General features: G+C 43.3%; 2 long non-coding RNA genes across 3 annotated transcripts; both read left to right on the top strand.

The window, feature by feature from the left end:
* The first annotated feature begins 230 nt into the window (after window positions 1-230).
* On the top strand, window positions 231-1297 carry LOC126603708 (uncharacterized). Its single transcript, XR_007616347.1, has 3 exons — window positions 231-743; window positions 848-1090; window positions 1197-1297. It is a non-coding gene; the product is annotated as an uncharacterized LOC126603708 (long non-coding RNA).
* A 7158-nt stretch (window positions 1298-8455) lies between these two features.
* Window positions 8456-9639, top strand: LOC126603710 (uncharacterized). 2 transcript variants are annotated; one of them, XR_007616350.1, is made up of 3 exons: window positions 8471-8935; window positions 9019-9116; window positions 9292-9639. It is a non-coding gene; the product is annotated as an uncharacterized LOC126603710 (long non-coding RNA). The 2 variants fall into 2 exon arrangements; XR_007616349.1 differs by lacking the exon at window positions 9019-9116 and having other exon boundaries at window positions 8456-8935.
* The last annotated feature ends 205 nt before the right edge of the window (window positions 9640-9844 follow it).

The raw sequence follows: 9844 nt of genomic DNA, 5'->3' as shown, positions 1-9844 counted from the left end.
AATGAAAAATGATATATCAGATTCCAGAAAAACAAAAGTCAATGCAATAGGATGCAAAGTTTCTCATCATGGACAAAAAAAAAAGATGAGGTTTTGATTAGTGCAACAAGATATGATACAAAAGAAGGGAATACCAACTCATAAGAAAAACGATATGATGATAACTTACCTGCGGAAGATGTGGCAACGACATATGAAGAGGAGTTCCTTATGCGCAGAACAAGCCTGGTCTTGTAGCTAGGGTGCGAGGCATAGAAGTCGGAGAGGGCCATGCTGATGCAGCTCGGTGCCATCTTCCCAAATCTGGTGTTCGAGTCAACGACAACACCTACATTTACTGGAGTAGTCTTGGTTTCCTGTGCCATTGCCAAGAAAGTAGACGTAAACCACTGCTTTACAATGAACAGTGTTTTGAACCATATTTCAGTTTATTTACAAGATTGCCACTCGGATGCTTTTAGCTTTTTACGAAGATGCCATCGGTTCGAATGACGGGAATGCCCGTCTAGGGCACGGTTGGGGGTAAGTTGGGTGGGCATTGTTGTCAATTAGGGTTGCATTCGGTGGGATCGATGGCTCAGTGTGGGATTTGGTGCGAAGACATGCTGCTTGCGGAGAGAGAGGGAAGAAGGGAGGGGGGGAGGGAAGGCATGCGACTTGCAGAGAGGAGCCAGCTTTTCAACGAAAAAGCTAAAATCAATCCCTTCGACCTCTTCATCGGCGACGGCACCCACGACCACCAAGTTCACTTTAATTTAATTTTAATTTTTTGCTTGTTTAGTGGATTAAAGAATATGAAACGAATTATAATTTAAAATGGTGAAATTTTGTTGATTTTTGCATTCAGTGTTCTGAGTGATCAACGAGCTGTGATGGGTTGGTGTTGGATTTGATTCGATTGAGGTGAAAGCTCTTCATGATTGTGACTCGGAGAAAATGCTAGAATCTTACCTTCGATCCAAATATCTGATTTTTGTTACAATTGTTATTTTCATTCAAGAAAATGTGGCGGAGACAATAATTCCCAAATCCTCGAGTTTTATGAATGCATTCCAATTGATAGCCATGTCAAATGATCTCGATTTGTCAGGTCTGTTCGATGAACAGGCAAGTTTACAAGAAATATATTTACTAAAATAACTAATCGTACTTTTTTAGCTTATAAAGAATAATGTTGAACTGTTAACTTAATTTAGGATGAGAAATAGAAGACAACAAGAATTGTACTCAAGCATAGCATTACTGAAACCATGAAGAACATAGAAGCGGCTGCAACGGATGTGAGTCTTTCTGTAGCGAAGAAGGCTTTGGTGTAATTAACACAATACGTTGAAATGAAGGAAAGCTTATTTATTGATATCCCCGATAAGCTACAAATATGTACATATACATAAGTGAAAATAAACAAACAAGAGGGAGCCTTCACAAAGGTTGCTTAGGAGAAGTCTCAGCAGTCGGTAGAGCCCCAGAAAGAGAATGCACCGGAGGGGGATCATTCGGAGCCTCAGTACTGGACAAAACCCTAGAAGGAGGAGGCATCAGAGGTTGATCATTTGGAGCTTCATTACGCGGTACAGCCCCAGAAGACAATGGCAATAAATGCCTTTGGAACAAACCCACAAATCTCTGATGATCAAGTAAAACCTGACCATCAGATTCCTTCATCTGGTCAAACTTCCTCTTCATGTTTGTAGCATAGTCATGTGCGAGGCGGTGCAACTGTTTATTCTCATACTTGAGCCCTCTAATCTCCTGTTTGAGACTCATCACTTCAGCCGCCAATGATTCAACTTGGCGGGTTCGAGCAAATAGGCGTTGGGCCATATTAGACACAGAACCTGCACACTGAACACTGAGAGCCAGAGAATCCTTAACAGCCAACTCATCAGACCGTTTGGAAAGTAGTCTGTTATCTTTGGGAGTGAGAATGTTCCTGGCCACCACCGTAGCGGTCATATCATTCTTCATCACGGAATCCCCAACGGTAAAAGGACCAGTAGGGGAGACGAATGATGGGCGCCATATGTTGTCTGGAGAAGGCGGGGCTGCCTCTTCAACAAGGTTCAAGTCAAAACGACGGTTGGAGGGGCCAGACATTTTCAAAGGTGTTGAAGAGAGAAGAGGTCGGACAAATCAAGATCTTAGAAGTGCAAGAATGGAGCTTCTACTGGTGGAGATTCAAGTGTGCTTTGGAACTTAATGCCAGCCACTATAAAAATTTGCACTCGACAGAGCTTCAGAAATCGAAGAGGCGCCTGCTCAGAAATCGAAGAGGCGTTTGCTTTCTCAAAAGCTGGGCTGCTCAGAGACCACGAGGGTCGATCTCAGAAATCGAAGAGGCGTTTGCTTTCTCAAAAGCTGGGCTGCTCAAAGACCACGAAGGCCGATCTCAGAAATGGAAGAGGCGCTTGCTTTCTCAAAAGCTGGGCTGCTCAGAGACCACGAGGACCGATCTCAGAAATCGAAGAGGCACCTACTTTTCCAGCCTTGTCAGCACCTGTCACACGCACACTCAGTTTTGCGGAAATTATGGGCATTCTGTCGAAGACTTCTGGTGAAGTAGAAAGCACATGAGTCTTACTGTTCAATCACCCACTTCCCACACGCAACAGTAGCTCATGGGTACCACAGATAACTTTGCCAAAGTTCTCTGCCAAAGTTGAGCACGTGAAGCTTGCAGCTCCCACTACATCGCTCTGACCAAGAAGGGTAAAAGAATAGCAAAGAAACAACACTAACAAAGTTTAGACACATAAATTTTGAAGGTCTAGCTACCATATTATTACCCACAAGGGTAAAGGAACAGTACCACTGCTGGATAATTGGAAAGTCCCTGTGTGTCAATCTCTGTGCTTCGTGGCAAGGTAGACTAGCAAACATGCCCAACCTTTACTCACATTCGAGAAAACACTCCTAACAAGATTGCTTGCTCCAAAATCGAAGAGACACCGTCCTCCGAATCTCGAGAGCCAGACTCCCAACATGACTACTTTCTCAAAAATCGAAGAGAGGGTAAAGGAACAGTACCATTGCTGGATAATTGGAAAGTCTCTGTGTGTCAACCTCTGTGCTTCGTGGCAAGGTAGACTAGCAAACATGCCCAACCTTTACTCACATTCGAGAAAACACTCCCAACAAGTTTGCTTGCTCCAAAATCGAAGAGGCACCGCCCTCCGAATCTCGAGAGCCAGACTCCCAACATGATTACTTTCTCAAAAATCGAAGAGACACCGCTCTCCGAATCTCGAGAGCCAGACCCCCAGCATGATTGCTTTCTCAAAAATCGAAGAGGCATCGTTCGCCGAATCTCGAGAGCTAGATCCCCGATAGGATTGCTTGTTTGAAAACCGAAGAGGCAACACTTTCCCAACTTCAAGAGCCGGATCTCCTTGGATAAAGCTGTCTGTAATCTTCACACGCAACATCCGCTTTCCAGATACCACGGACCACTTTTTCAAAGTGCTCTGACAGAGTTAAAACATGTGAAGCTGACAGCTCCCACTACCGTGCTATGACCAAGTAGGGTAAAGGAATAACATTACTACTTGTTGCTAAGGAGACTCCTATATATGTCGACCTCCATCCCCAACGGACAAGCAGACCTGCAAAAATGCTCAACCCTTCCTCATATCTGAGAGGGCACTCCCAACGAAGCCTTTCGAAATATTCAGCTTTCTTTCCCCCCGATAATACCTCTGAAAACAAGCTATATTAGAGCAAGAATATCTCATATCATCAGGGTTAAAAGCAAGAGTATCCCATATCATGCTTTTTCCCTGTCTTTTCCTTTGGCCTTGTTCTTATCTGCAAGACAAGGAGAAAGAGAGCAATAAGTCAGCACTTGGAATCAAGCTTCCAGCCAGGAACTGACTACCTGGAACCCCTTACCTGATTACTTACCTGCCATTGCTCTCGAGTACTCATCTTCAACATCTTATGCTTCCAGGGAAGATACCGCATCTGCTTGAGGAACAGATATGGCAAGGGAGAAGGATACAAGGAAGCATGTGGAGACAAGCGAAACAGCACACGTGCCGATACATCCATTACTCTGTCAAAGCAAAAGTATCACATATCAGCAGGGTCGAACGTACTCTAGATTTGATGGACTTGTTTTGACCCTCAAATTCTTCAGTCGGCCTTATACTCTGGAGGAAACCAGAAAACCCTCCAGCTCAGTTCAAGAATAAGCCTGTGGAAAGTTACTTCTTCAAAAGCAAAAGTATCCCATATCATCTCTTCTCATTTTCTTCTCTTTATCCTTCATGTTGCCTGCAAGATAGGGAGAATGTGAACAATCAGCCGGAGCTCTGATTGCTTACCTTGTCTGTCACCTCTTTCAGCAGATCCCCTAGCTCGGCGACTTGGGGGACTCCTACTACATGGTATGTATCGCGCTTGACCAAGCCTGAAACTACAAGTAAGCTCCAAGTGAAATTGATACATTACCTTGTGCATCTCCACCAGTTAAAGATACTACCCCTGGATGGAGGAAGAGTACTTCCAGAGAAGATGCCACATCTACCTATGAGACAGATAAGGCAAGTCAAGACGAGACCACACTCCGATACTTAGAAGTTTCGTGATTACGAGATCATTCTCCCACAATATTTCCTAATGTCATTTGTACTAAATCATTCACTTGTACTCACTAAAGGAGAGCTTGAACCTATGTACTTGTGTAAACCCTTTGTTGATGCACAAAATCAGCGAAGACTTTGGTACAACAGAAAGTGTCAGGTTTTGTGACCTTCGCTTGGTTGCTTCGGTCACTAGTGAGGATAAGTACGTAAATGAATAGAGACAGAGAAGCAAACACAGGATGTACGTGGTTCACCCAGATTGGCTACGTCCACGGAGTAGAGGAGTTCTTATTAGTAGTGAAGGGCTTACACAAGTACAAAGGATCAAGCTCTCAATTTAGTGAGTTCTTGTGAATGATTTAACACAAATGGCATTAGGCAATATTGTGGGGGAATGACCCCTATTTATAGAAAAACTTGTAGCTTTGTCACATTGACATGTGTCATGTTATGATTGGTTCTTGATGTTGACACGTGCTGCGCTCTGATTGGCTTCTAATCTTGACACGTGTCGAGTAGTGATTGGCCTCCTGGTCGGAGGGGAACTCTTCTGGGTCCTTGACAGTATAGCGTTGGCCGGTGCTCGGTAGTTTCGGGATTGGTCAAGTATGGTACAAACAGTGCTCCCCTAAGTTCCCGAGTGAGGGAAACTCCTCGGTTGGGGACTTGCAAGATCCAATCCCTTGAGTAATCACGAAACTTCTAAGTACCGAAGTGTGGTCTGATCTTCATCTGCCCTTCTCTGGAAGTACTTTTCCTCCATCCGGGAATGGTGTATTTAGCTGATGTTGACGCACAAGGTAATGTATCAATTTCACTTGAAGCTTAGTTGTAGTTTCGGGCTTAGTCAAGTGTGATACAAACCCTATAGTAGGAGTCCCCCAAGTCGCCGAGCTAGGAGATCTGCCGAAAGAGGTGACAGACAAAGTAAGCAGTCAAACTTCCAAGTAAGCAACCCAGGATCAGAGGTTTGACTTCGGCTTCCGGTTGATTGTTCTCCTTCTCCTTGTCTCTCATTCAACTGCCAGGATAAGGAGAAGCAAATGGATAAGAGATGATATGAGATACTTTTGCTTTTGAAGAAGTAACTTTCCACAGGCTTATTCTTGAACTGTGCTGGAGGGTTTTCTGGTGCCCTTCAGAGTATAAGGCCGACTCAAAAATTTGAGGGTCAAAACAAGTCCATCAAATCTAGAGTACGTTCGACCTTGATGATATGGGATACTTTTGCTGTTGACGGAATAATGAATGTGGTATGGAAAGGTGTCGTGCTGTAGTGATCTGTTTCAGCTCACCGTTGAACCTTCTGCTTCAATCTTTTGCATGGCACAAGTGGTGTGCAACCTTTGCATTTAAATGGTCCTTCAGAACATTCCTTCATAGTGACTCATCCACGCTTGGCAGCTTCAGTGTAAAGAGCCAATATCTGATCAACTGTCATGAGGCATTTGCCGGTGGAATTCGTGACCTTGACAGCAGTTGAGGATGAGTACTCGAGAGCAATGCTAAGTAAGCAACCAGGCAAAGGCTCCAGGCAGTCAGTTCCAAATTGGAGGTTTGATTTCAGGTTCCGACTGACTGCTCTCTTTCTCCTTGTCCTGCAGGTGTGGACAAGGACAAAGACAAAGACAGGGAGAAAGCATGATATGGGATACTCTTGCTTTCGACCCTGATGATATGAGATACTCTTGTTCTTGGTGTGGCTTATTTGCTGAGGTATTATCGGGGGGAAATAAAGCTGAGTATTTCGAGAGGTTATGTTGAGGGTGCCCTTTCGAACGCGAGAAAGGGTTGAGCATTTTTGCAGGTTTGCCTGTCCGTTGAGGAGGGAGGTCAATGTATATAGGGATTTCCCAATAACAAGTAGTAATGTTATTCCTTTACCCTTCTTGGTCACAGCAATGTAGTGGGAGCTGCCAGCTTCACGTGTTTTAATTTTGTCAGAGCACTTTGAAAAAGTGGTATGTGGTATCTGGAAAGCTGATATTACGTGTGAAGATTACAGACAAGCTTTATCTAAGGAAATCTGGCTCTCGAAGTTCTGAGAGTTGTGCCTCTTCGGTTTTCGAACAAGCAATCCCGTCGAGGATCTGACTCTCGAGATTCGGAAAGCGGTGCTACTCCGGTTTTTGAGAAAGTAATTATGTTGGGAGTCTTTTCTCGAATGTGAGTAAAGGTTGGACGTTCTTACCAACCTGTCTTGCCGCAAAACACGGAGGTCGACACACATAGGGACTTTCCAGTTGTCAAGCAGTGGTGCTGTTCCTTTACCCTTATGGGTAATAGTAGGGTAGCTAGAACTTCGAAATTCTCGTGCCTAAACTTTGTCAGAGATCTTTGACAAAGTTATATGTGGTACCCGAGGAGTTGATGGTGCATATGGAGAGCGGTGATTGAACAGTAAGATTCACGTGCTTTCTACTTCACCAGAAATCTTCGACAGAGTGCCCGTAATTTCCGCAAAGCTGATTGTGCATGTGACAGGTGCTGACGAGGCTGAAAAAGCAGGTGCTTCTTCGATTTCTGAGATCGGCCCTCGTGGTCTCTGAGCAGCCCAGCTTTTGAGAAAGCAAACGCCTATTCGATTTCTGAGATTGGCCCTCGTGGTCTCTGAGCAGCCCAGCTTTTGAGAAAGCAAACGCCTCTTCGATTTCTGAAGCTCCGTCGAGTGCAGATTTTTATAGAGGCTGACATTAAGTTCCACAGCACACTTGAATCTCTACCAGTAGAAGCTCATTTCTTGCACTTCTAAGATCTTGATTTGTTTGACCTCTTCCTTCTTCAACACATTTGAAAATGTCTGGACCCTCCGACCGTCGTTTTGACTTGAACCTTGGAGAAGAGACAGCCACGCCTTCTCCAGACAACATATGGCGCCCATCCTTCATATCCCCTACTGGTCCTCTTACCGTTGGGGATTCTGTGATGAAGAATGATATGACCGCTGCAGTGGTGGCCAGGACCCTTCTCACTCCCAAAGATAATAGACTACTTTCCAAACGGTCTGATGAGTTGGCTGTTAAGGACTCACTGGCTCTTAGTGTTCAGTGTGCAGGTTCTGTGTCTAATATGGCCCAACGCCTATTTGCTAGAACCCGCCAAGTTGAATCATTGGCTGCTGAAGTGATGAGTCTCAAACAGGAGATTAGAGGGCTCAAGCATGAGAATAAGCAGTTGCACCGGCTCGCCCATGACTATGCTACAAACATGAAGAGGAAGCTTGACCAAATGAAGGAATCTGATGGTAAGGTTTTACTTGATCATCAGCGGTTTGTGGGTTTGTTCCAAAGGCATTTATTGCCTTCGTCCTCTTGGGCTGTACCTGGTAATGAAGCTTCAAATGATGAACCTCCAATGCCTCCTCCTTCTGGGGTTTTGTCAAGTACTGAGGCTCCGGATAACCACCCTCCGGTGCTTTCTCTTTCTGGGGCTCTACCGACTGTTGAGACTTCCCCTAAGCAACCTTTGTGAAGGCTCCCTTTTGTTTGTTTATTTTGACTCATGTATATGTACATATTTGTGGCTTATCGAAAATATTAATAAATAAGCTTTGCTTCATTTCAACATATTGTGTTAAATACACCAAAGCCTTCTTCATAAAGTTCTTTGAATTTTTGCTTTTGTTGAAACCTGTATTGTTGAAGCTTTGTGAGTGAAGCATGTAGTTTGAGGTAGTGTTCCCTTAATTTCCCGAGTGAGGAAAACTTCTCGGTTGGAGACTTGAAAAATCCAAGTCACTGAGTGGTTGTGAGACTGCCGAGTATCAAGGTGCAGTAGCATATGGTGGGAGTCCCCCAAGTCTTCTGGCGAAGAGAGTTACCGAATGAGGTGTCTCGCGTGTTACTAATTTGTCAAAGTAACGAATCCTTGTTTCGATGTCACACATTCGTATATGCTTTATCTAAAAATATTTCCAACTTTTGTGTGTTTGATGCTGCATGCTATTGACTAGACAAGATCAAGTGCAATTAGTAGCTTTTCTCTTTTTTTCATCTTTTCTTTGGTGGAATTGCTTTTCGTTTCCACTAATCAGCCTGAGTGGATGCAAGATAACACCTTTCTCTATAGCTCAGATTGCAAAGTCGTCTTCATGAAAGTTTTTCCTTATCTTGTGAACTACAACATATCCAAATTTGAGATCCATCGGAGTAGTACAACTTCAGAAATTCAAGTATGATGAGTAACTGTTCATCAATGTTCTGTTAATCCGTCAGACTTGTTGTGAGCTTCGAAACTCCATTTTCTCTTGTTCATATCAACATACTTTCTTCATCGAAGTTGTTCCTCAGCTTGTGAACTACAACATATCCAAATTTGAGATCCCTCGGAGCAGTATAACTCCAGAAATCCAGGTATGATGAATGACTGGTTATTATTTTTCTGTCAACCCGTCAGATTTGTTGTGAGCTTCGAAACTCCATTTTCTCTTGTTCAGATCGGTATGATTTCTTCATTGAAGTTGTTCCTCAGCTCGTGAACTACAACATATCCAAATTTGAGATCCCTCGGAGCAGTATAACTCAAGAAATCCAGGTATGATGAATGACTGGTTATTATTTTTCTGTCAACCCGTCAGATTTGTTGTGAGCTTCGAAACTCTATTTTCTATTGTTCAGATCGGCATGCTTTCTTCATTGAAGTTGTTCCTCATCGTCTCTTTCATAACATATAAAAAATTCAGAATGAACTAATGGTTAAATATTTCCAGATCTTCGAAACATCACAGCAGCTTCGAAATCTGCAAGAATCCGACTGTCATGTTTGGAGCTTCAACACTTTAATTTCCGTCGCTCAAACAGAAATGGTTCCTTCTTGAAAGTTGTTCATATGCTCAAGAACTATAGGGTGTCCAAAATTCAGCTCCATTGGAGAAGAGCAGAGGTTGCAGAAATTTGATAGATGAAAGGAGGCGGAAGAGGGAGAGAGAGAAAAAGTCTCTTGGGTTGGATTTCTATTTTGGGGCAGATTCCAATTTTTGTAGCACCTTCATTATTGATGAATTGCTTGTACTTTTGTCCATTATGAAACTTGGGACTTTGGCTTGTTGTTGGATCTATTATAATATGTTTGGGAACATATATAAGTGAATAAATAAGAAGGAAAATTTTGGGCCCTTGTGGGTGTAAAACAAAAAATGTTTATGTTTACCCAAGTGTTTTTGTACAAGTTCAAGGGCATCTTGGGTTTTGTGAACAAAATTTGTTTATTTGGAGCAAGGTTTTGTGTTGAAGCTTTGTAGGTGAAGCTTTGGTGTTGAAGCT

Source organism: Malus sylvestris, chromosome 15, assembly GCF_916048215.2.
Source record: "Malus sylvestris chromosome 15, drMalSylv7.2, whole genome shotgun sequence".
Lineage (NCBI taxonomy): Eukaryota > Viridiplantae > Streptophyta > Magnoliopsida > Rosales > Rosaceae > Malus > Malus sylvestris.
The sequence above is the reverse complement of the archived record's forward strand: the minus strand, read 5'-3'. Positions and strand labels throughout refer to the sequence as shown.